The sequence below is a fragment of the Suricata suricatta genome, chromosome 8, assembly GCF_006229205.1.
Source record: "Suricata suricatta isolate VVHF042 chromosome 8, meerkat_22Aug2017_6uvM2_HiC, whole genome shotgun sequence".
NCBI lineage: Eukaryota > Metazoa > Chordata > Mammalia > Carnivora > Herpestidae > Suricata > Suricata suricatta.
The window spans coordinates 64,181,824-64,206,916 of NC_043707.1; the positions used below are offsets into that span (position 1 = coordinate 64,181,824).

The 25,093-nt window shown below is 48.2% G+C and overlaps 2 long non-coding RNA genes across 2 annotated transcripts in view; both read right to left on the minus strand.

The window, feature by feature from the left end:
* Positions 1 to 12,620, minus strand: part of LOC115299953 — a 107,201-nt gene extending 94,581 nt beyond the window's left edge. The window contains exon 1 of the long non-coding RNA XR_003912437.1: positions 12,509 to 12,620. This is a non-coding gene — a long non-coding RNA (uncharacterized LOC115299953). The remainder of the gene's footprint in view (positions 1 to 12,508) is intronic.
* A 5,563-nt stretch (positions 12,621 to 18,183) lies between these two features.
* LOC115299954 lies at positions 18,184 to 24,363 on the minus strand. The gene is made up of 3 exons (XR_003912438.1): positions 24,291 to 24,363; positions 23,340 to 23,525; positions 18,184 to 18,263 (listed from the first exon to the last, which is right to left on the minus strand). It is a non-coding gene; the product is annotated as an uncharacterized LOC115299954 (long non-coding RNA).
* Between the last annotated feature and the right edge of the window lie 730 nt (positions 24,364 to 25,093).

Genomic DNA, 25,093 nt, shown 5'->3' on the forward strand with positions numbered 1-25,093 from the left:
GTGGAGAGAAGCTAGACCCCTACCAGAAACAACCCCTCTCTTCCCATTCTCTGGGCGTCAGGTTGCTAAGAAGCTGACCGTGACTCTGGGGGGCGGGGCCTAGGGCTTCTGCCTGCGACCCAGCTCCTTAGGCCTCACAGGTTACAGCGTGGAAGCGGCCACGGTGACAGGGACCCGCGGGCACCCTGTCACCTGCTCCTACAAGGCTTCCTCCCAGTAACCGCCTCTCAGTCCCAGGTGTCTGTGTCCCCAGGGGGTGCTCCCGTGGCGGGGGCTGGGGACACCCTGGATACACAGTTCCTGTTCTGAGCTCTGGAGACGGGAGTGGTCTGCGAAAACGGGTGGGAAAGCGCTTCTTCCCTTACGCACTGAGTCCCAAAGCAGTGCTACCCGTGCCGCGTAGCCTTACGGATGTTTGGGGTTTCATTTAACCCAACATTTTGCACTTATGATACTCAAAGCAGTTGGCAGGCATGAGCTCACATGACCTAACAGCAACTCTCTGAGCCAGGAACCACGGAGAGATGGCTATTTGCTAGAAGGGCTATTTGCCTTGAAGGGCTGGGTGACTTGCCGGAAGTCACTCAGTGGGTGGTGGGACAGGGCTAGAATTTTTTAAAAAGCATGTGATTACATAATATACATACATATACACATATGTTTTACTCCCAGCCCTTCTCTCCCTGTGGCCCAGTAACAAGTCCGAGAAGCCAGGCTGCGGATAGAATCATGCCTGGCCTCCAACACCTAACGCTCTGCTCCCCGCTTGGCTCATGGCACCCGGCTCTCTCCCTGGAATGAATTCTCCAGAAGGTTCCTATACCCCTTAAAAACAAACCACTCTCAGGCAGCTCAAGTCGCAGCAGAGAGGCCCAAATTCAGAGGAGGAAAATGCTTGGGCTTTGCTGGGTGTGGTCCCCTTGATCTGATACAGAATTTGAGGTCTCACCCTCCTGACTGCTTTCTTCTCAGGCAGGATCTTTGGAGAATGACCGGTTTTTCTGGCCAGCGGCTGCTCCCTTCTCAAACGAAGAGGCTACATTGGTCTGAAAAAAAAAAGAGCGAGGAGGAACACCACGGCCTAGGCAGGCTGCGCCGGACGTAACTGCTCGTGACCTCTGAGCCGGAGGAGACTCACCTCGGAAACCTCCCACCTGCTCTGCTCCGGAGCGGAGGGAGCACTCAGTCAGTCAGCGAGGGAAAACTGTCCTCCCTTTGCCCTGCGAGCTCCTGATTAAAAACCTCAGGTGTGATGCAATTGCCAAGTGAGAGCGTTGGAAAGACTCCCGGCGGGTTTCAATCTGCCCTCAGTGTGAGGACGGAGGACCTCACACCTGAATGCTTCCTTCCCCAGCTCCAGAGCGAGGGGACGGGCGCTGCCAGCCCCAGGCCTCCTTGTGAGACCCCGCCAGAGGGCAGCTGGCCGAGCATCCCGCTATTTACACAAACAAACGCGGGGGCCTGAGGTGAAGACAGCCTCCCTCCTCAACCCTCCCTTCCTAGCCAGGGTTTGGGCTGATTTCCTACAAGACTAATAAACAGCTCATAAATACTAACAAGCTCCTTAGCACCCGGGAGCAGGCCCAGTCACGTGGGTCAAGTGCAGCCCCCAGTGCAGACTGAGGGGTTTGCTAGCCCCTGTGGAGTCTGGATGGTGCGAGCCAGGCAGGACAGCTCATGGCTGTTCCCAGGAAGCTGGCTCATGGCAGCCATACTGGGCATCCCACGGACCCGTTTCGCAGTCACAGAAACTTCCCTGTGACGGGCAGGCATGAACGCTGAACCTGCCCTGATACTCGGAATATGCAGCAGCTTCCAGAAAGGCCCTGGATCATTCCCTGGTTTCGAAAAGTTTACATGATGCTGAAAAGCAGGAACCACAACAACATCCTGCCCAGCAGCTGCCCCCCTCCCCTGCCCCATGAAAGCTGTGTGTTGACTCGTATAAGAATTGTGTGCAGGTGACACTCTGAGCTTGTAGTCAGGCCATCCATGGACTGAGGAAGCATCATTATGTATGTGTGAGGTTAATGCAAACCCACATCCCTGAGCTCCTACATTTTCATAAAGACAGAGAGCTGTGGGAGACACCTCTGCTCCGTCTCCCTCCCCCTACTGGGGAGAGGCTGAGAGGTCAACACCAGTGGGGCTGCATTCCTCTCCCTTCCTGGGCTTGGGTATTAATTTTGCCATTCCCACGCAGCCAGCTGGGTTACCTCTCATCCCCAGAATGTTGTTTGGTTTCCTTCTCCGTGCGAGGCCTGGGTGGGCCAGGCAGCCACATCCACCCGTGTTCCCCTTTTCACGGGCCTGCGCACTCTGTGAATCTGCCTGAGAGATTGCTCTGTCTGCTGGAAGGTGCTCAGCCCCCAGGCAGGGCAGGCTTACTGGGAGTTCGTGCCCTCTACCAGGGATGGAGGGAACTGGCAGGCGCCTCTCCCGGCTTCCTGGCCCCATGCATGGGACAGGGCAGAGGCAAGGCCAGGCAAACTCCACACCATCTCCCAGACGGCCCCCAGTGGCAACGAGAGCATGGTAACCTGCTCGTTCAATGCACTTTGGACGTGCTTCCTTCCCCTGTCAGTCCATTTACATGCACAGTGGGGTGAGCAGAGTTAGAAAGAAAGTGGGGAGGGGCGCCTGGGTGGCTCAGTCAGTTGAGCATCCAACCTTTGATTTCAGCTCAAGTCATGATTCCAGGGTCATGAGATTGAGCCCACATCGGACTCTGTGCTGAGCATGGAGCCTGCTTAAGATTCTCTCTCTCCCTCTGCCCCTCTCCCCTGCTCATACTCTCTCTTTCTCAAATAAATAAAAATGAGGGGGGAAAAAAAGGGAACATTGAAGAGACAGTGTTTCCTTCAGGATTCTATCAAGCCCAAATCCAGGAGAAAAGTAGACCCTGATGAATATGGGAAGAGTGGGCTCTTACCACCATCTTGGGTTAGTAATTATGTCTGTCTCTGCAACCACAGCGTTCAAGGCCATGGAAGAGACAAATATAGCACATCCATTCTTCCTTCTATGCTGTCTGGTATAGGTGTGGCACTTGGCAGGTTCCCTGCTATACTAGGCAGTGCTAACCCCCGTGCCAGGAAGCTCACTGAAAGGGGCTCTTCAAAGACACCCCCCCCCCAGACATCATGAGAGAGAAGGACTCTTTGACTTATCCATCTGAAGCCGATAAGGAGCAAGCGTTTAGGCACCATGCCCTCTCCTGGTTGTCTTTAGCACCAGAGGAGTCAACTTTCACTGCAGGGCTCGTGTGCTGACCTTGGACTCTCGAGTGAGAACTGGGAGGTAGTCTTCGGAGGAGAAGCTTGGAGCTGGGCCTGGCCTTCAGGGCACAAGGCCAAGCCAGAGACTGAATGCTGCCCTGTCCCTATAACAAGAACAGGATGTGCAGGGCTCTTTTATGTGCCGTGTCTACGAGGCTCACCCCGAACACTGCTCCCACAACATATAATACTTGGTTATGGCACTTGTTTACTGCATGTAATCGGAGAGAACCAGGAAGGTGTTGAAAGCCCCTGCTTAGATCTGAGCTTGGGAACTGGCTTGAGGAGTGCTGTTTCGTAAAGCCCTACTGAAAAATTCCCTCATAAAAAAGAAAAGAGAAAAAAAAAGCTGCTCGCCCTTGAAATGAAATCAGACGATATTTGTCACCCACAGGTCTCAGACAGATGGTCCCCAGAGACTCCCAGTTACTTCCTGGAGGTCACAGAGGCTGTGCATGCTGCCGGTTAGTAAGTGTGGACTAAGACCTGGGAGAAACTAACAAACCACTGTGTCTGGGCTTTTCACTTCCGTGGCCTGAGTCACGCCAAACAGGCTCACCTCCACTCCCTGAGCCACGGGGAGAAATGTGTAGGGTGCACACACCTGGGTGTGGTGGTGCTGGGATGTTGCCAGCCCCCACATTCTCTGGCTGCAGAACAGCATGCCCAATGCACACAGGTAGCGCCCTCATGCTCCTGGGGCAAAGGACGCACCAAATCGAAGAGGGGGTTGGGGTTTAGGCAGACCCCTCTGCCCAGGATTTAAAAGTGTGCCAGGAAATGGCTTTAAATGTCCCAGGTAGTATACGTAGGAGGGACCCAGTCTCCACTGGATTTGGATTTGGGAAGGATTCAATATCTGCCGGCTATTATTATTTTCCTACAACTAACCTGTGCATCCCTTGAGGGCAGAGGCTAATTCTCACAGTACTTAGTTACTTTCCACAGGGCCTTGCAAATCACATATACCCGAGACTGTGCCAATCTTTGATCTTCCATTGTGGAGGACAATTTCCTTCAGGAAAGGAAGAGCAGTGAATTCGTGAAACTTGATACAGACTGTGCAAAAAGTAGCTTCCTCCAATACAATGATTTTCAATTGCATAGTTTAAAATCATTAACCACACTGTCCATAGCTGTAGTTGGTCCTGGAATGCTCAGACAGGGATAACAGTGGAAAGCTGAAATAAGCAAAGCAAACCAAATCTAGAAGTGCAGCCTGTTTGGGTGAACGGCATGACAGGTCTTTCAGGGAGCATGCAGAATGATAAGAATGATACTTTCAGAAAGCAAACCTTACCCGAAGGCCTGACTCTTGGCAGACCAAATGGTCCAGACAGGCAGATTCCCTGCCTGCCCCACAGAGGCACCTTGTGCTGCTGGCAAGTGACGGCTGTCAGCCCACGGCGGGCAAGCAAGTGCTCTGTGTCCCTGTATCTCCACTCCAGAGAGGACTCGGATACCACGGTCAGCCAGGCGAAGACCCCTTCTGCTTTCACGTGCCCTCACACCCTGATTTGCTGTTGTATAATGGGAAGGCAGCTGAAGGCGGGCTTAGGAGGTGGCCTGCATTCACGTTCTAGTCCTGCCTCTTCCTAGCTAGCTGTGTGACCTTAGTCAACTCAGTCACGCTTTCTGGGCCTCACTCATAAAGGCTATAGACCTATAGATTTATGAATGGCAACATCTATAAAACAAAGAGGGTGGGGCCAGCCACTCTGTGGGGCCAGTTCCAGCTCTACATCCTGCCATCCTCTGAGATGTGGAAGAGCAGGGTTAGAGGGGCAGCCTGGCTGCTGCCAGCACACGGCAGGTGGGCACTGATGCCTGGGCACCCTCAGAGACCACATACACATTCCTTTCCCTGCCATTCCAAGGATGTACACACAAACGCACATCACATACTACCACTCCCGGGTGTAGACAGCAAACAAGAATTTGTATCACTTAATAAATTAGTATTTGCTGAGGACCTTCTGCAGAACAATGGGCTAAGGGGTCATGTTGTGAGGAGCATGAATGCTGGACATAAGACCCTTGACCTCAAGGTCAGGGTCCAAATGCCAGCTCTGTCTGCAGGCCGTGTGGCCCTAGGCACACTACAGCCTCTCTAAGTGCACTTCCTCGTCTGTAAAAGCAGGATGATAAAACCTATTTTGCTTGTTATAAGAATTAGAGAGGATATGCATAAAGCATGGTGGACTGTTTCTAGGATTGGATTGTTAAGAAATAGATATTATGGGGTAAGCTCTTAGCCTGGTGCCTAGCACCTTCTGTGTTTGAAATGAATGGTAATTACTGTAGTTACTATTAGTATACTCTCACCATTAGCATTAACAATGCTTCTCCGAAGACAGGAGACTGGAGAGGCCCTGGAGGAAGAATGGGGCTCAGTGGATGGTAGGTGAGTTTCAACGAGAGCGAGAGCTGATTACCTCCTTGACTCCCAGCCTCACGCTGCACATCTCATAGGTCTGTCATTCATTCTTAGGAACCCTGAGACCCCACCCTCCCGCAGGGCTTTCCAACAGGAAATTCAACTGTGTCAGCAGGTTTTCTTTCTTTTATGTTAAAACCAAGTCCAGCCACAGACATCTCGGTATTAACCCTCCACTGCACTGCCTTATGAGCCTCCGTCTCCTGCTCAGTGAAAGAGGCCAACCCAGATCTTTCTGTGCCTGCCCAGAAGGTTCCTTTGTTATCCCCAGTTCCATCTGGGGGCTTTGGCTGCTCTGAGGCTCTGCCCTTACATGGGGTGGTCCACTGCCCCCAGAGGAATGTGAGAAATCTCTTCCATCTCTCAGGAATCTGGATTAACAGGGCTCCCTGGTGGGCAAGGAGATCTGCTATAAATTCTAGCACCTTAACTCAAAGGCTTTCAAATGCTTGTTTCTTAAAGCTATTCTTTTCCCTTCAGTTAACTCCATATAGATCACCACATTTTTTTTTCACTCTTTTCCGATGTTCCTAATTTTCTTTGAAACTAGTTTCTATTGACAAAATAGAACAGTATTTTGTTAATATTAATAAAATTAATTTGTATTTGTAGAAAGGGTTTTCATTTCTTTGGCCTCACTTCTTCTCTCCCCTTACTTTCTCTCTCCCACAAAAGCTTTATTTTCTCAAATGCATCACAATAATTACAGTGTATTAAGTAATATATACATGCCCAACCAAATGCCAGGAATGGGTAAAATTCTCCACTGACTTTACTTCTTGTAATGCTCTCAACAACCCTCTGTCATAATCCCCTATTATCACTGTTCCTATTTCATACCTGAGAATGGTAGGATAACAGAGGGTAAGTAACTTTCCCAAGGTCACACAGCCAGTGGAATAATTCTATGACTTGATTCCAGAATGCTAATGACTATTCTCTTCTTTATCACTACACTACACTCTCTGAGTTTCTACAGACCATCAGGAATTTTTTACCTTGCTTTTGGTGGCCCAAATAATTATATTCCTGAGGGCTGAGTGGTCGCTCCATCTAGATACATTATTACATCCAAGGAAGGAGTGACAAAGCACCTTGAAGCAGCTGCCCAGGTTGGCGTTTGGATCTAGGTGTACTTGAAAGCGGCGTGGACGCCGTGTGACCTTGCAAACATTGTAGGAACCACAATTACTACTCTTAGGATAGGAGGCCCATCCCGGGATGTCCCACGTGTTCCCCCAGGAAGCCAAGTTCTGTTACCCCTCTAAAAACTCCTTTAAATGGTTTTTCTCCACAATACGACAGCCTAGCCATGACAGTTTCTGCACATTAGAGCCTCAGGCACCGGGACCAGCAAGAAATGAAACAGGACAACTGGGAACAAGCACAGTCAGGGCAGGGTGCGGCTGGAGTGTCGCACATCGGACAGACACATGCGGGGAGAGGCTTCTGGCTGAGCGCCTCAGGTGCAAAGGCAAGTGCAAAGTGGGTCATAGACGAAGATCATCTTCTCCCCACACGTCCATTCCAAGAAGGGTTTCACAAGCCATGTGTTTGCTCCAAGGAAGGGCTGCTTTTTTTTTTTTTTAATAATTCATTGTCAAGTTAGCTAACATCAGGAGTAGAATCCCATGATTCATTGCTTACATACAACACCCAGTGCTCATCCCAACAAGTGCCCTCCTCAATGCCTATCACCCATTTTCCCCACCTCTACTAACCCTGTTTGTTCTTTGTATTTAAGAGTCTTTTATGGTTTGCCTCCCTCTCTGTTTGTATCTAGGATAAATTCCTAGTAGTGCTATTACTGGGTCGTAGGGCAATTCTATTTTTTGAGGAAACTCTACACTGTTTTCCAGAGTGGCTGCTTCAGTTTGGATTCCCACCAACAGTGCAAGAGGGTTCCCATTTCTCCATATCCTCCCCAACATCTGTTGTTTCCTGAGTTGTTCATTTTAGCCACTCTGACCAGTGTGAGGTGGTATCTCAGTGTGGTTTTGATTTGCATTTCCCTGATGATGAGTGACCTTGAGCATTGTTTCATGTATCTTTTGGCCATCTGGATGTCTTCTTTGGAAAAGTGCCTATTCATGTCTTCTGCCCATTTCTTCACTTGATTATTTGGTTTTTTGGTTGTTGAGTTTGGTAAGTTCTTTATAGATCTTGGATACTAACTCTTTATTTAATATGTCATTTGCAAATATCTTCTCCCATTCCGTTGCTTGCCTTTTAGTTTTGTTGATTATTTCCTTTGTTGTGCAGAAGCTTTTTATCCTGATGAGGTCCCAAGAGTTCACTTCTGCTTTTGTTTCCCTTGCTTTTGGAGATGTGTCAAGTAAGAAGGTGCTGTGGCCAAGGTCAAAGAGGTTGTTGCCTATTTTCTCCTATAGGGTTTTGATGGTTTCCTGTCTCACATTTAGGTTTTTCATCCATTTTGAATTTATTTTTGTGTATGTGTAAGAAAGTGGTCCAGTTTCATTCTTCTCTATGTCTTTTTTTTGACTCCACACCACTTCCCAGGCTTCTGGATTTATGGAACTTTTCCTTCCCAGGGAATAACTCCAAAGTCTTAACTCTAATGTACCAGGGCTCTATCATTTGTATGTAATTTAGTAAGAAAGTCAGGTGATGACAGTCATGAACAAGATCCCAACAGATCTGTTACTTCTGCCTGACAAGCAAAGAGATGAAAGAGACATGTCAAGAGCAGAAATAGTTAGTGGCCTAAGGTTGGGTTAGGCATGTAGATCTCTTATGTTAAATTAATCAAACAAGTAGGCCATGAGACAGACATGGCTCTAGTGCCATGGCAGTCTATGGAAAGAAACCAAATTCTGAGTCTGTAAATGCCTAAGGTTATGAAATCAGACCCTAAGGACAACCAACCACAAATAGCCAACTAGGCTATAAGCTACAGCCAACTAAATAATTTCCTTTCTTTGCTTCTGCACCTTTTCTGTATAAGCCCCTGACACATATACCCTCAGCTCCTTTCCTCCAAGCACTCTTGACACCTTCCGGTTTGGTGCTGCCCCCTATTCAGATTAATTTGTGCTCAAATAAACTCTTAAAAAATTTTTTTAATATGCCTCAGTTGATCTTTTAACACTTAAGCCTCCAAGTTCTCCAGAGCTAACATCTTCAGACCCAAAGAGGCAATTCCCTGGTGGTTACCCACCAGGAAAGGGAGACAGTATCCCTTGAAGGGCATTTGGAAATGCGGATGGTGCTATGGTTGTCAGAGTGACTGGGGGCTGCTGCAAGCATTTAATCCAGGGGCCAGGGATGCCAACCATCCTGCAGTGAAGGGACAGTTCTGCATTATGAAGAACCCTCCATCTCAATTGTCAGCTGCACTCCTGGGTAGGTCCATGCCCTCGGAGTGGTGCTCAACTCTGGATCTGGTCCGAAAGTCTGCGCAGCCAATCTGAGCTTTATCTTCAGGGGCCTTTGTTGAAAAAGGACTGATGTCATCATCAGCTTCAGCCTCAATAAATGTGTATGGAGAGCCTGTGACCTGGAGGCCAGAGCTTACTTAAGGAAAAGTAGGGAAATGCTTCAAAAAATCAAAGGGCTCAAAATTGTAACTCTATTATAATTGTCCAGAATGCTTGCATTTCACATAGGAATGTACGATGTCCCTTTCTTTTTTCTCTCTCATTCTAGATAAATAAGGGTTGGCTCCTGGGTGTCTGGGTGGCTCAGCCAGTTAAGCATCTGACTTTGGCTCAGGTCATGATGGCAGAGTTCGTGAGTTAAAGCCCTGAGACAGGCTCTGTGCTGACAGCTTGAAGCCTATGTCATGCTACAGATTCTGTGTCTCCTCTCTGCCCTCCCCGATTTGTGCTCTGTCTCTCTCTCCTCTCTCTCTCTCTCAAGATTATACATTAAAAAAAATAATAATAAGTGTTGGCTCCATGAAGCCAGGAAAAAACAAAATCCTTACATATGACTTTTCAGTAGTAGCTCCCATCAGTGTACCCTCTGTCTTCTCATGTGATGTACTTTCAAGCTTGCTGACTCCTCAAAATAGTTAAAAGACCCTTGATTTACACAAAAAGTTGACAAGGGCCTGCTCTACAATAACACTTCAGTCTCATCATTTGAGTGGGCATTTTGTTTTGATTCCAAATTTAGTCTACACCAAATTACGCATAAAAATTGTTTAATTTTCTGACATTCTGAAATTGTTTTCAAGTGAAAACTATTTATTGTGGTCAAAATTGATGAAAGCATTTTGCCCCAAGTACATTTTTTTCAACTGCCAAAGAAATTAATGAGGTATGCAGGAATAATACATTTTATGACTTTAACAGGAGGCTGCATTTTCTGAAAATCGATGGATATACCTGAAGACACACCTTTTCTGTGTCCTAAAGTAAACTTTTCTATAGTTTTCCCTTGAATGACACTGGTGCTAACTAGTCGTCTTTTCCATGGCTCAGGGCTAGGACCCTGCACTCCCTTCCTGGTAGAAGCTTCTGAAACCTCATCTCTCCCTCTGTGGGTAACACTTAAAGCTGCATTTCCATTTCTGACCTCTCATTAAATACCTAGTGTCACATTTGATATTGCCTAATGTGCATTTCACATGGAAGTCCTCTTTCCTTTCCAACAGACAATGTCTTCAAACACCACTTCTTCCTCCCAGTTCCCCAAGTCTGTTTTCTGGACTCCTTTGTACCCTTTCCAATGAGAGAGAGAGAGATTGAGGAGAAGGAAGGAAAAGAGATAGGGTGGTTTTTAAGTCCAATTTTTAGTCCATAATGCCTTATACGGTTATTATCAGCACCCACTCCACCACCTCGCCCTGCCACCCCAGAATAAAATATGAAATCTCTGGGGCCAGATGCTTCTTTTGTCCCCATAACACACAATTAATAAGCAGTTATGATGATTGACAACAATGAAGGCAATGACATGAATCAGATTTCCTTTGATGATGGGGAGCAATAACTTGAATGATACATAAGAAAATGATAAAAACCCAATTCAAAGTAGATTAAGCAAAAGCAAATTTATTAGCAAAAAATGAATCAAAAGTCCAGGCTTCTGGGACCTAAGAGCACCATGGACCTGGGTACACAGACACTGTCATCAGGGACTGTTCCTGCCTCTGTTTTGGCTCTACTTTCCCCAGTATCACTTTCATTCTCAGACCAGCCTTCCGCAAAGACTGGCAAAGACAACCAGCCGCATTTCCTACAGCTTTGTGTCACCAACACAAAGCAACACCCACCAAAGTTCAGGAGCTGACCCTCATTTGCTCTGACTGGCCCAGTGTGGTCATCAGATGCGCCTACCCCCAAACCGATCAAAGATGCGTGCTCTCCCTAGCTAGGTTTGGGTCTGGACCCCCAGAGCCAGTGGGTGGAATCAGCCTCAGACAAAATACACAGACTTTGGTGAATAGTGATCCCCTAAAAAAGCAGAAGATACCAGAAACAAAAACAAAAACAAAAACAAATGGACACCGGGCTGGCAAAAACAACAGGTGTTTACCATAATCCCTAACAATGATACTGCCCTACAGGGTTGTGGTAGGAATGAAATCATATGGATTTTCTCAAAATTTGTAAATCAGAAAGCAATTATATCTCAAGGTCTTTTTTTCATTAAGTAGATAATTCTGCTTTTCCGCACTCAAAAACAGAGAGATTGCATTGATACTCTAACCAAAGGCAACGGCCATTGTCTGTGGTGCTCGGTGGTTAAGGGAGACTCTAGGGGCAAAGGGAGGCATCCTGGGTTTTGGGAACAGACTGCTGTGGTGGGAAGTTTCTGGGCCTTGAAGCCATGCAGATGTGGACTCAGGTCTTAGCTGCATCTTGTACTGGCCAAGTGAACTTGTACATGGCACTTAGCCTTTCTGAGTCCTACTCTCTTCAACTGTGAAATGAGATCCATCATACTTCTTAACCCCCCATTCCTGTGAGGGACAAAGTGTATGCAAAGCATGGTGCCTGGCACAGTATAGCTAGTCATTAAGTCTTAGAAATACCTACCCCCTTTCTCTGCCCTGCCTCCGGGATTCATTGTGTTGCTTTATTGCTATTGACATTTCAATAACCTAAGGCAACTTCATATTGAAATGCGGAACCTGGAAAATGCTATTTTTTAAAATAGAGACAGAAGTAAATCAAGCTAGTCTTTTTTATGTTGCTATTTAGACATTTTCTAACATATCCCAGTTGATGGGGGAGGGAGATTTGTAAGTGGAACCAGGAACTTTGTCCTAAATATCCATTAACCTGGGCCATGAACTTTGGTTTCAGATGTTATCACCCTCATAACACACCAAATCCCACAGCGCGCAGGCCAGGGAGCAGCTGTGGTATTATAAAACTATCTTTCCAAGGCGCAAAAAGTGCTGCTTTTAAGGTAATCTGTGAGTCAGCCACGGGAGTGAAATGTGCGTAGAGAGACCATCACCGATAAGGGAGGAGTGACTAAGCCAACTAGCCTTTGAGGGGATATTTTTGGGGGTTTATTGTTCCCAGTTGTTGGGGGAGTGAAACAAGTCACCGAGATTATCAAACGGGGGCTCTGTTCCTGAAGGAACTGGGAGTTGCTAACACTCACACTAACCCCTCTCTGCTAACCTCCTCCCTCACTACTCCCTCTGGGCTCTGAGAATCAGAATCAGCCTCGGGCAAACACAGGCTCATTACTGGCTTTACTCATTGCTGCCACTCTGCTTTCTTTCCTTCCCCAAAGCACGTCTGTAAATGCCAGGGCTCCAGAAGACTCTCTCCCTCCCCTGCCTGCCCAGAGTTATAGAACAAGGACCCACCTTAGAAGGCCACAGATTTTCCCAGGAATTTCCCCGGAGGACTTACAAGAGGAATTCCATACTGCGCTCAGCATAAACAGTTCTCAGGCTGGGCAGACTGCCATCTGCCTGGAGTTGGCACACCGGCCCACACTGACCACCGTCTTTCTCCCCTTGCCTCCTGCTGGCTCCATCCCACCCTGCCTCTCCGGAGCATTTGACACTAACACGTACAATTCCCTCCCCCGTCTCCAGGAGAGGAAGGGGCTGATACTGCAGGTTTTATTAATCAGCTTTGGAGCTGTTTAAACCAGTTCAGCTGATAATTATTAAGAAACCGGAGGGAGGACTTGTGCCTGACTCTGCTGAGGCACTTTGTTCCCAATGAGGACCGAGGGCAGGTCACCCAGCTTCAGGACACACGGCTTGTGATGTTTTCTCTAGCCACGACTGGAGGTCCCGCTCATCAGTGCTAATTCTGCGCTCTCAGGAAAACTGCAGGCATTGATTCGGGCTCCTTTTCTCGGTCTCGGGAGGGGACAGGGACAGGAGCCAGTGCAGGTGCTGGACAAACGAAGGGGCCCTGGCCCACGCGGTCCTGAGGAGCCTTGCAGTCATGGGTGATGCTTTCCCTTGTAGCTGAATCCATGGTCTGCTCTTCTGTCTGGCTGCTATCATTCACATCGAGTCCACACGCCCCCAAGTTAACAGCATCTGATGCCTTCCAGAACTCTCCAGCGTCCACACCTGCTCCCTATGTCTGCCTGTCTTTGTTCCCCCACTGTTTCCCAGAAGGTCACCTGTGGGCCTTTGTGGCTAATGGACTGGGAGCTCCTAGAAGGCAGGGGCCTCACTCTGTTCCTTGTTTCCTCCCCAGCTCTCAGCATTTGCTTAGAACAATGCTTAGTAACCAACTGTTGATGGTTTTCCAAACACCCATCTGGCTAGTTCCAAGTAAATCTTTAACTTTCAAGGATCCCTTAGCCAAATGCATGTCCAAAGTCACTAGAATTGTCTTGACCCAGCAGATGCAGACATGAGCTTGGTTGGTTAACTCCCGCCATGGTGGAGCCCTCTCACTTGACCCTGCACACTCCCAATCGAACAACCTGACTGGTAATTAGGGGCCAAAGGGAAGAGAGGGGACCGCCAGACCTGAGGAGGAGAGAGGGAAGCAAAGGAAAAAGGGATTGGGAAAGAGATCAAAACGAAGGGGCACCTGGGTAGATCAGTCGGTTAAGCATCTGGCTCTTCATTTCAGCTCAGGTCATGATCTCGTGGTTAATGAGATTTCTCTCTCTCTCTCTCTCTCTCTCTCTCTCTCTCGAAAAAAGAAAAGAAAACTTTAATTTAAAAAAAAGAGGGAAGAGAGGGACAGGCAGGTGGGCAGAAAGGGGTTAGAGCAGGAGACAGAGAGACACAGAGAAAGAGAGGGAGAGAGAGAAGGGCAGGAGGAACCCAGAGTGGATGGCGGAAAGCTCACATGGGCTGGGGGTCACCATGCTGTGATTTGTCCTAATTATTGAGTGCCTACTGTGTACCAGGTGCTGTTCTAGGCCTCTGGGGATACAGTGATAAGCAGGAAAGAAGACTCTTTCCTCAAGGAGTCTATATTCTCATGGACGACTGATGACAAATTAATATATAATAAAAGTTGTTAAAAAAAATAAAGCAGATAGTGGTCTACTCTCAAGTAGAAGTGAGTGTAGTCTGACACCGCTGTATTAATGTAAAGACTAAATGCAGCAGACAATTCAAGAGCTGCTATTGCCATAGGGAGAATGATGATGAGGGAGGTAAGTGTCAAAAAAAAGGAAGGGGCCCTGGAGTTTTAGGTGGTTGGTAAATAAGGGAGTCCTCCTCAAGTCTTATAGGAGCCTTGAAGAAGGAAGCAGATGGGTCTTATTATCTTGAAACACTGGAGGACAAGGTGGCCCTTTGAGGCTTAGCCTCAGAACAGCAAAGGATACAGGGTTTGGGGAAACAAAAGGGTAGGGGATTTCTTAAATACTGCTGTTTTCCAGGAGCACAGAGCCCAGGTCAAGTTCAACCTTGTCACTGACAAGGTACCATCTCTTTTATTCTAAAAATAAAATGTGATCGCTTCTCACCCACACCTCGGGTTTGGAGTCCCTGCAAGGGGCACGAAAGCCCTTGGAGATCTGGTTCCTACCCGCTCCCAGTTAGCTGACGTGGGAAAGCCCAGGTCAGGACATGGAGGAGAGGCTCTTCCGAGTCAGGCCCACCCATCATGTCTGCACACCTCCTGTCACATGGCCACACGTACCTGCCAGGAGGGCTGTGAGCCCAGGAAAGGGGAGAAAATAGATGTTCCTGTCACAGCCAGGTGGCTTTGTCACCCATGCCTTTCAGGCTGTCCTCTCTCTCTTTAGGAACACCCTTCCTGACCCTTCTCTGATGTCATGGCTCCGTGCACCGTTCTAGGTCTGCCTTTAGGAACTCCTTCTTCGCCACCAGTGTGGGTCAAGTACCCCTGAATGCCCCTGTGGCCTTGAAGATCTGTGACAACACTAGTCACACTGTTCTCAATTGTTTGTTTTCTCATCGGCCCTCCCCACTGGGGTCCCTGATGTTAGGGACTGTGCCTTTGTCTCTCTGTCCTTGATGGCCAGCACTGCCTGGTGCTGGGTAGATAATCGATACTGTCTGCAGATCAGTGAAGGGGCTCTGGCTCACTTCTGAACTGCCAGGACCCCAGGTGTGCCCCAGAGTGGTCATTCCACTAGAAGACTGGAGGGTCCCTCCGTAATAGCCCTCTAACCAACCAGAGGGTTCCCTTGAGACCTGGGTCTTGATCAGTTCTCAGACTGGGACCCTCGAGAAGACAGGAAGCATTGCTAACACCAGAGATGCAAAGAGAGCCAGATGCCTTATTCTGAGTTCAGAACTGTGGCCTAATTCCCTGGCAAGAGAGGAATGAGGGCAACAGTCTCCCACTGGGTGACCTGGGCTAAGAAGGCAGTGGGCTCAGGAGCAAGGCAAGGGGCTGGCATGGCCTGGTTGTGGAGTGTTCGGGTAAGTCAGGTGAACTGTTACACAGTAACACACTTGGGTATAGCTTGTATCATTCTGGCTTTGCTCCCAGCCGGTTTGAGTCAGGACCAAAGACAGTGAAACCTTATTAACACGGGAGAGAAAACCTGAGTCATTTCCATGATGACTGGCTCACGGCAGGATTATTACCGAGTCTGAGAATGAGAAAATGGCAGCCTCTTTTTGTATTGAGTTATTGGCTGAGTTTTTGGTGGGGCCCCACTTGATAACTTTTGAAGAAGGAATCATATGGTTCACGCATCCAGGAACAAATAAAATGGAGAGATTACCTCATGTATGAGTAACCAGACAGCAATGTGACTGGCACCTAAGGCCCGAGGGGGGCAGAGCAGCTACCTAGAGCTACCCACACCTCCTACCCCATGGCCGCCATGCCGGGGGGATGGGGAAGACCCTGGAGGATTTAGGCGTCTGCACTGTTGGGCCTGTCAGATGCCCCTGCTGCCTCCAACACTCGTGTTTGAGATTCACGAGGGCCAAGTGGGTGAGAAAATGGAATTTGAAAACAGATTTCAGGTTTTTATTCTATTTTTTTTTAAGTTTATTTATTTTGAGAGAGAGTGGGGAAGGGGCAGAGAGAGAGACAATCCCAAGCAGGTTCCACGCTGCCAGCGCAGAGCCCAATGCAGGGCACAAACTCACAAACCGTGAGATCATGACCTGAGCGGAAACTGAGACTCAGACGCTTAACTGCCTGAGCCACCCAGGTGGTTCTCTAAACAAATTTCTTAACTTTAAATGGGTGACTTGGTTTCTATGGCTGGTGAAAGCAGTGAAATAAAGATGAATTGCACCTTTGAACCATATGATTTTATATATGTTCTGGTGCTTCTTTTCCTGGTTGGGCTGGTTCTTAATTGAACCCTTTGGGGGCCATGGAGGGTGTCCAAGGGCACAAGGACAGGCGTCTGAGGAACCAGGGACACTGTGGCCTCAAGATGGCAGTTCCTGAAGGCTCTGCACTATTTGCTCTCCTCACAAGAGAGAACCACTGAGCTCTCGTTCCTGTGGAGTTATAGGGATGTACACGTGTCTGCAAGAACACTGAACACTCAGATGAGGACGGCAGTGATGATGATTGCTTGCATTTTGTAAGACATAAAATGCACTGGGCACGACACTGGGGATTTACACACAGTGTCCTGTTTAATCCTCGCAGTCACTCTATCAATTACATACTACATACACTCATCATTCGAGGTGAGAAACATACTGGTGGGGAAGATGCTGAAAAAACCCACTCAGAAGACTTGGCACAGACGTACTCCCCCACGTTCCATCATCGGGGACCCATTGTGCCCCTGGGAGCCAGCGCAGGTTCTTTCTTCACATTTTATTTCAAACGTGAGCACTTACCGCCCCTGCTGGTACCACCAGCACCTTAATCCAAGCTGCCATTGTCTCTCACCTGGACTACAAATAATAGCTAATATTGATTAACCTCTTCCTAGGTGCCAGCCATTGTTCTAAGCATTTTTTTGTATGTTTGACCATTTAACCCAACAAGGTGGAAAGACCCACCTCTGTTAGTAGCAAGACCACTGTGTTGCACAGCTCCAACGGGTACCCTTTACACTGTGTTCACTGCTTGAGGGCGTGGTTCCACCTGGAGCTGTACAAAGTGGCAGACCTTACTATGACCATCCCCATTTTACAGATCAGGAAGCTGAGGCTCAGAGGAGTCATTTAACTTGGGGGTGTTCACGTTGCTCATTAATGGCATAGGCATGCTTCAAACCCTAGCAGTCTGGGTCCGGAGCCTTACCCATCATGTTACACTGCTTCTCCTAACTGGTGTCTCTGTTTTTAGTTTGCCCTTTCCTCTAGTAGCAGACTGATTCTTTTAAAATGCATAAACCATACTGTGACTCAAACCCTCCAATAACTTTTCATCAATCCTAGAATACAATCTGAATGAACTGCTTAGCATGCCCCATGAGGTCCTATGTGACCTGGCCCCTGACCAAGCCTCTAGGCTCATCCTCAACAACCTTCTCCACAGTTCACTCCATTCCAGCCACACTGGCCCTTTTTCCCCTAAAATCACACCCATCTTGTTTCCCACCTCTGAGCCTTTGCACATGCTGTTTCTTCTGCCTCTGCAATGTTTTTTGCCCAGATCCTCCAATGGATTTACTCCTTACCTGATTCAGGACACTGCCCCACCTTCTCTAGAGAGGGTTCCCTGATCTTTCCACACAAAATGATCCCCAGCCCCCACCTGCTGGTCTCTATCCCATTGCTCTTCATAGCACTTTACAGGACTCCAAGTTATACCACAGATTTATGCATCTGTTGGTTTATAACCCCTCACATGTAAACAGGGACTTTGTCATCCTTAAACACTGAGTCTCCAGGGCCTTGAAGAGAGCCTGGTACATCATAGGAACTCAGTAAATATTGACTGAGTATGTGAATCAGCAAAATTCCTGGAGATCGGGGCCACATCAGCACTGGCCCAGGGACATAGTTCTCAGAAAGAACCAACAAAGCACCAACAAAGAACCAACACTGCTTGAGGGCGCGGTTCCACCTGGAGCTGTACAAAGTGGCAGACCTTACTACGACCATCCCCATTCTACAGATCAGGAAGCTGAGGCACAGAGGAGTCATTTAACTTGGGGATGTTCACGTTGCTCATTAATGGCATAGGCATGCTTCAAACCCTAGCAGTCCGGGAACCCCAACAAAGCAGAGGAGGCTGGAAAAAGAAGATGGAGGAAGAAAAGCACTATTAGATTCCAACTTAACCACATTTATTTCATTTTTCTTGTGCACGAAGCTTAGTGGCACATAGTATCTCATTTCATTGTTACATCTGCTACAGAAAGTAAATTTAGCAGAAAAATGGAAATATGAGAGTAGTGGGCAGAAACACATTTGCATCAATTCCTTGACAGGCTCTTTGTCTAAACAGGAAAGAGCCTATTATTAAACAAACAGACTCTGAATTGCTTATCTTTATGTTGCCTGAACCACGGGATTTTGTGTTTATTTCTTTTTATGACTCAGCTTCATGAAGGCTGTAGCCTATTTAATTTATTGGGTTTGTTTTTATTATAGCTTCAAGATAAAAGGTTTATTTCTACCATCCACAGTTCTCTCAATTCAGCCTTAGACTTTCCCCTGTGATTTACATGTATTCATTCAATTCAGCAGACAACTGTGAGTTTTCTCCATAAATTGTTTTGTCAGTTTTTGTGGAGGAGAAGCCTGAGTTTTTCTTGGGCTTTGTACAAACTAAAATATTTTATAATAGCATTGTGTCTGCATTTTAATCAGTTGCTCATTTTAATCACATGCTGGAACAGCGACCTAACAACTTGTAAGACAAAATCTTGCACACACAGTGTCCTAATCTGAAATCCTAGGGCCTCTGATCCCCACCCTTCAAAAAAATGCTTCCTCTCCATTAAAGGAAAGCACTCTTCAGTGGGTCAAGCCCCTCCTTGCATAGCAAGGCACAGGCTCTTCGGTTGGTCTGTGGTTCAACCTGAACTTGCACAACAAGGATGTGGCTTTTTTCAGGGTTGTACAAAAAGCGAAATCTTATGAAGCTGGGGCTTTGAGCGGATCCCTAGGCCAATCGAGTCCAAACGGCCCCACCCACCCTCTGTGCGCTGCTGGGAGCCCAGAAATCCAGTTGCGGGCTGTGATTAGCGTCAGAGGACACTATTACAGCTCAGAGCCACTGTGTGCTGATGCAGTCCACAGACTGCTCTCCTCTCCAGAGGTGTCAGGATCCCTTAAATGGCTACTAAGGCTGAAATAAAAACACAGCACTGACCCAAACCACTTAACAATCCCTGAAAAATGTCATAAAGAATGAAAACGGTAAATCAGTGTAACTTCCAACAGGGATTTTGGAAGGCCATTCCCTTTCTCCTGTGCCAATGAAGGGAAAGGGAGTTGGCCTATGCTGCGGAACCCCAGTGCTCATCCACCACAGTGTCCTGGGCACTCAGCTTCATGGTGGGAAATTCTGGGGTGGTCCCTTCTCCTTAGAAGCCGCCTGCTCCATCTGCCAGAGTCAACAACTCCTCTCCACATTACTGAAAACCTACAAGTGCTCTAAACAATTTACTCTCGATTAAACATCTGTGTTAAACATTCGTGATGTCCTCAATCTCTTGTGTACCCACTGCGTTCTGAAACAAGAGTGCCATGAGAATGGGATCCCATTTGACCTAAGGTCACTGTTATGAAAGCCAGTTAGGAGACCATCCTCAATTCTGCATTGCCCGCTGGGGCCACTGAAGTATGTTGGCTATTTGCACCTGTCTTCAGTAGAGTCTGGTGGTTGTAATCCTTCTGTTAGCCATGAATGACCCTGAATCACTGCCTGGAGAAGAGACTGCGGACATTTTGTAAGGTGTAGTATCCACCTCTGGTGTTGGCATTAGAAGTCACTACTCTGGAGAGACCTGGGTTTGCTCAGGCTTGCTTTCATTCGTCTTGCTTGTTTGTAACATGAAGCCAAAAGATAAGATTTCAAATTCCAGTTATTCTTCACGCTATCCAGCCTCAGATTGCCCAGCTCCATCTCACACACCCCCTGGCCATCACATCTTTTAAATAATTTTTCCCAACACCCCCTGCCAAGGCCCATTTGGAGTCTTCCATGGAGTAAAAGCTGACCATGTATTAGCTAAAAGGGAATGGAACCATGAGGTAACCGTTCTTTAAGAGAAGCCAGGAGGCAGAAAGCTGAAGGGAACTGAAAATTGCTCTACTTTTTACCCCTTCCCACCCTTTCAACATCTTGACATTTTTCCTCTCTGCTCTGCCATGGAGGCTTTAGCACCAGTGACCAATGGCCAAAGCCATGCAGCAGTGAAGGTTCAGGTGGCTAGGTACTTGACTAGACTCCTGGTAAAGCAAGTGGAGTTTCAGCAGAGCAGACAGGAGACCCTGGAGCAGGGCAGGCATTATCCTAAGTTTCTGCCTCCTCACATTCCTATGTCCTACTGCTTTTTCCCTCTGGTAGCACCAGTATCTTCTGCAGACAGAGTTCAGCTGGAAAACTCTGGGCAAGTTACCTAATATCCATCATAGAAATTGTTCATTGTTCAGCCCAACATCCATTCTTTACTCCTTTGGTAACAGAAACTCTAATTTTTAAATGGCTGCCTAGAATAAAGACTGCATTTCCCAACTTCCTTGCAGCTATGTCTAGCCCTGTGATGAAGTTTTAGGCAATATTGTAAGGGGAAGTAGTATGTGTGCAACTTCCAGAAAGTGTCTTTGAAGGAAGAAGGTGCGCCTGTCTTTGGCCCTTCCTCCTTTGTGCCAGCTGGAATGTGGAAGGGATGGCTGGAGCTTAAGCAGCCATCTTGAACCATGAAGTGGAAGCCAATGCTGAGGACGGGAGAGCAACGAGATAGGAGAAGCTTGGGTTCTAACACTACGTAATACCTTATACATCCTAGACTGTCTATCCCCAAACTTCCTCCAGATGAGAGAGAAATATTCCTCTTTACTATTTAAGTCATTATTATTTTGGGTTTTTCTGTCCCATGCATCCAAATCTAAGCCAATCTGAGATACTTCTGAGACTTGATTTCTTTCTATAAAAACTACCAATGTCATAGAATTTTTTGGAATACTAAATAAGAAAGCTCTCTTAATATGCTATTTAAGTAGACTCTTTTTAAGTCTTAGTTTGACACACAGGATATGATCATTAAATACTTTTTTCTACCTCCATTCTATTCCAGCTCGGGGTTGAAAGGTTTTTCTGTGACTTTTACCAGAGTAATGTGTGTATCCTCTCCCAAGTTCTTCTCCAGAGTCACTGTAAAACACATCATCTGGTGGAGCTGACCTAGCAACATCTGTGACTTATGGGGAGCTTGCCACATACCAGTCACTGTGTGCAGTCACTTTCTACCTAAAATCTCATCTTGTTATCATGAAGGCCTCACATGAGGTAAGGGACATCCATATTTTACTAAAGAAACTGAGACTCAAGGTCATAAAGTATTTGTCCCAAATTATACATATCCTTAGTGGCCAGTGGGTGCTGGGATTCAGATCCAGAGCTGCCTGGGTCTAGAATCCATGCCCTTGACCACACTGCTGCTCAAAGAGCAAAAGTCTGGGAAGCGGAAAGATTTCCCTGCTCTTCACCCCCTTCTACCTCTGCTCTCCCCCAACTGACACTGGGTCCATTTCCAGCCTTTCTTTTTCCCCCTTGCTCTACAGAGGGTGTGAGTTTGCACTTCTCAGGTCCTTGAATTTTATAAGCAGTATTGCCAAAAAAAGGCCTTTTCACTAATGATTAAATCTGGGACTTTGTCCTTTCTAGTGATTTTGACTCTTTGAGGTAAACAGCAAGTTTATTTGTAGCATCACACCTGTGAGCCATGTTTTTTTTTCTGGGGGGAGGACAAAAAGAGAGAAAGAGAGAGAGAGAATCCTAAGCAGGATCTACACTTATAGCACAGAACACAACGCAGGACCCAAACAGCGAAATCATGACCTGAGCTGAAGTCAAGCATTGGACGGTCAACTGACCAAGCCCCCCAGCTTTGGAAGCTGAGCCAGGAGGCCGCTGCTATGGCAGGGTTGGCCAGCACACCAGGTTTGTGGGGGTGATGGTTTTGTAGTGTTGGGGCAGTGGACTTTTAAGGAGAGAGATCTCATGTGGGGTCACCTAGGATCTTGACCTAAGGGCCTCTGTGAGGTGCAGAGATACTCTCGTTGTGCGTAGTTGGAGGTAAATGGCTGAAAGCTGAGGAAGGAGTGTCAAGGGCACTGTCAGGGAGGGGAGCCTGGGCGGAACCTATAAATTGCTCATGAAAACACCCCGAGATAGAGAGCCAGCTTAAATGACTGGCCAGCTCTGAAAGGTGAGGCCAGTTTATGACTATCCCGTCTATAACATGAGACTTTTCCTCACCTTTTTCCTCTTCCTCCCCCTGCCCCCTGAACCCATGGGCCAGCCCCAGAGAGACTGAGGGGAAGTCAACCAGACTGCCACCCAGTTCCCCACAGCTGGCTTCCAGCCCACAGGCAGCCACTGGGGAAGGAGACAGGGTTTGGCCTCTTACTGGGTTCAGGATGTTGACTGGTCTTGCGGACTAGACATGCTCATTGCTGGGTGGAGTCAGTGCTAGAAGCTTAGAAGGACTCCAGGATTGTCTCCTACTTAAGAAGAAAAACCATTTGGGGGGCCTGCTGGAGTTCTCGTGCAGGGGCAGAGAAGAATTACCAACAGTAAACAGATGGTGAAGAATGCTGAGACCACAGATAAACAGGCATTCTGATTACCTTAGGAGTCTGCTGCGCCCACGGGCAGCTCTTGTTTCATGTGTTAAAACCCCCAGAAGCACAGCTGCTTGGCTGCAGACCAGAGGCACGTCCTCGCTCAGGGGCCTCCAGTGTCACGTCATAGGGAGCCACTTGGGCCTGAGATGACCCGGGGAATGTGCCTGGCCTGCTTAGGGGAGGAGGTGAGTCTTCCGTGAGGAGATAAGACTCTCCTTTTCCTTTGGACCAATTTCCTTCCAGTCCTCATGGAAGCCCAGCAAGGAGTCTCCGTAGCGGGTGGTGGCTGGGCCCCGGCTCTTCAAAAATGGCCCTGGGGGACAGTACTGAAGCCCCCACCACAATAATCCCAAGGTCGGTCAGGGTTATGACTGGAGGCCCATGAAGCCTTCTTTCGAGTGCCCACTGGGGTTCCTCATGTGAAGCTCATCAAAGCTCTTCCCTTCAGAGAACTGCCCATTCCTCCTTACTCTGGGGAGGGGGGGATAACAGAGATGGGAGCACCTACCCCTGAAGTGTCTTCCAGGAAGGACCATGGGAAGGAATTGCTGTTCTTCCCAAGTCCCTCGTCTTGGTCGCTAACTCTGCCCTGGCTCCACATGGCATCCCTCCAGCTGCGCCAACACCACGGCTGCCGCCGCCTGATAGCCCCTGGGATGGACCTGGTTAGGTGTCAGCAACACATTTATTTCACCTGAAGCAGGGTATGTAATGAAAAGTGCAAAGGTTAGAATAGATAGGACTCAACTAAGAAAAACATATGTACACGTGGAAGGAGCAGCAGAGCACAAGGCCGTTATTCTGGAATAAGTGGCCTCTAGCGCCCACACTGGCTCCTGCTCCTGCCTTCTCCTCTTACTTCAATAGCTCCTGACAGACCACATCCTGAACGCAGTTTTCAGTCCAGAGAGACAGATGGAGTTTGAGGGGAGAGGAAGGGGGTCCAGACAAGTCCCAGTTTGGAGAGTGGAGTTGCCTGTGGGAAGTGACGAAGGGGGAGGGGAGGACAGGTTAAGAGAAACTCATACTCTTCTGGGAAGCCAGTGGTAAACATGAGGCGCTGAATGAGGTGCCCTATCCTGCCTTTTATTTCCTGTCTCACAACAGCTTGTAAATGACTATATTTACTTACTCCTCAAACATCTCCTGAGGACCTACTGTACACCTGGCCTGGGCACTGTGGGTTGGGAACTAAACAAGGTTCAGTTCTTGCCCCTTAAGGAGCTCAGTCTAAAGAGCCGGACAGGTACGTACAGAAAAGGTACAAGGGAGAATGTGGCGGGCGAGCCCTACAGGGAGCAGCCACCGAGACAGCTGAGCACGCGGGGCACCCTGGGGATCGGCATGTATGGAAGGGAGGGAGGGTGCAGGATGGGAAGAGAGAGAGGTCCCATGGCTGTACAGGGCTGGTGGCGGTCTCCGCCACCCACGGGGAGCGCAGATGCTAGAAAGGACTCACAGAGTTTGGCCGAGTGCACGTCACTCTGCCCTGATTAATCTTTGCTTGGGGCCCCCAGAATGGGGCGTGGAATGGGACCAACGTGCCCACCCGGTCGCCCAGAGCGTTCTGAGAACAGGGAGGGTAACAATCTCGAAGGCTCAGCTGAGAAGAGTCTGGGAAGACAAGAGGAGCCTTCAGGAAGAAGGAGTGTGGTAAATTCGAGGGGCGGGGCCTCTGGCTTGCTGTTGCCCAGGGCCTGGGGGGTTGCATAAGAGGGGAACTCTCCTCACCCGCCAGGGAGGCCCCACTTCATCCCCTGTGTGAAGCCGGGGAGCCTCAGCCTCTCCCTCTACACCGGAGGAGCATTACATGGACAGACGGCAAGCTGCTGGAACCAGAAAGAAATCCCATCACTACTAGCAGGCGAGCAACCCCACAGATGTCTTCATCTGCAAATATTTAGTCTGTTGTGGACACCAGAACCTGCGCAGCTGATATCACTCTTCCCCAGCCCTGCGGCAGAAGCCTGGGCTGGATGGCAGTGCTTTACCCCAGACTGAGAGGGGCAAATGAGCTGCTCCTTTCCTGCGTGACCTTAGCCCAGTCACTGCCTCTCTCTGAGTTTCAGCCCATGCTCTTTTTTTTTTTTTTAATTTTTAATGTTTTATTTATTTTTGATACAGAGAGAGACAGAGCATGAGAGGGGGAGGGGCAGAGAGAGGAGACACAGAACCGGAAGCAGGCTCCAGGCTCTGAGCTAACTCTCAGCACAGAGCCTGACTCTCGAACCCACGAACATGAGATCTGACCTGAGCCGAAGT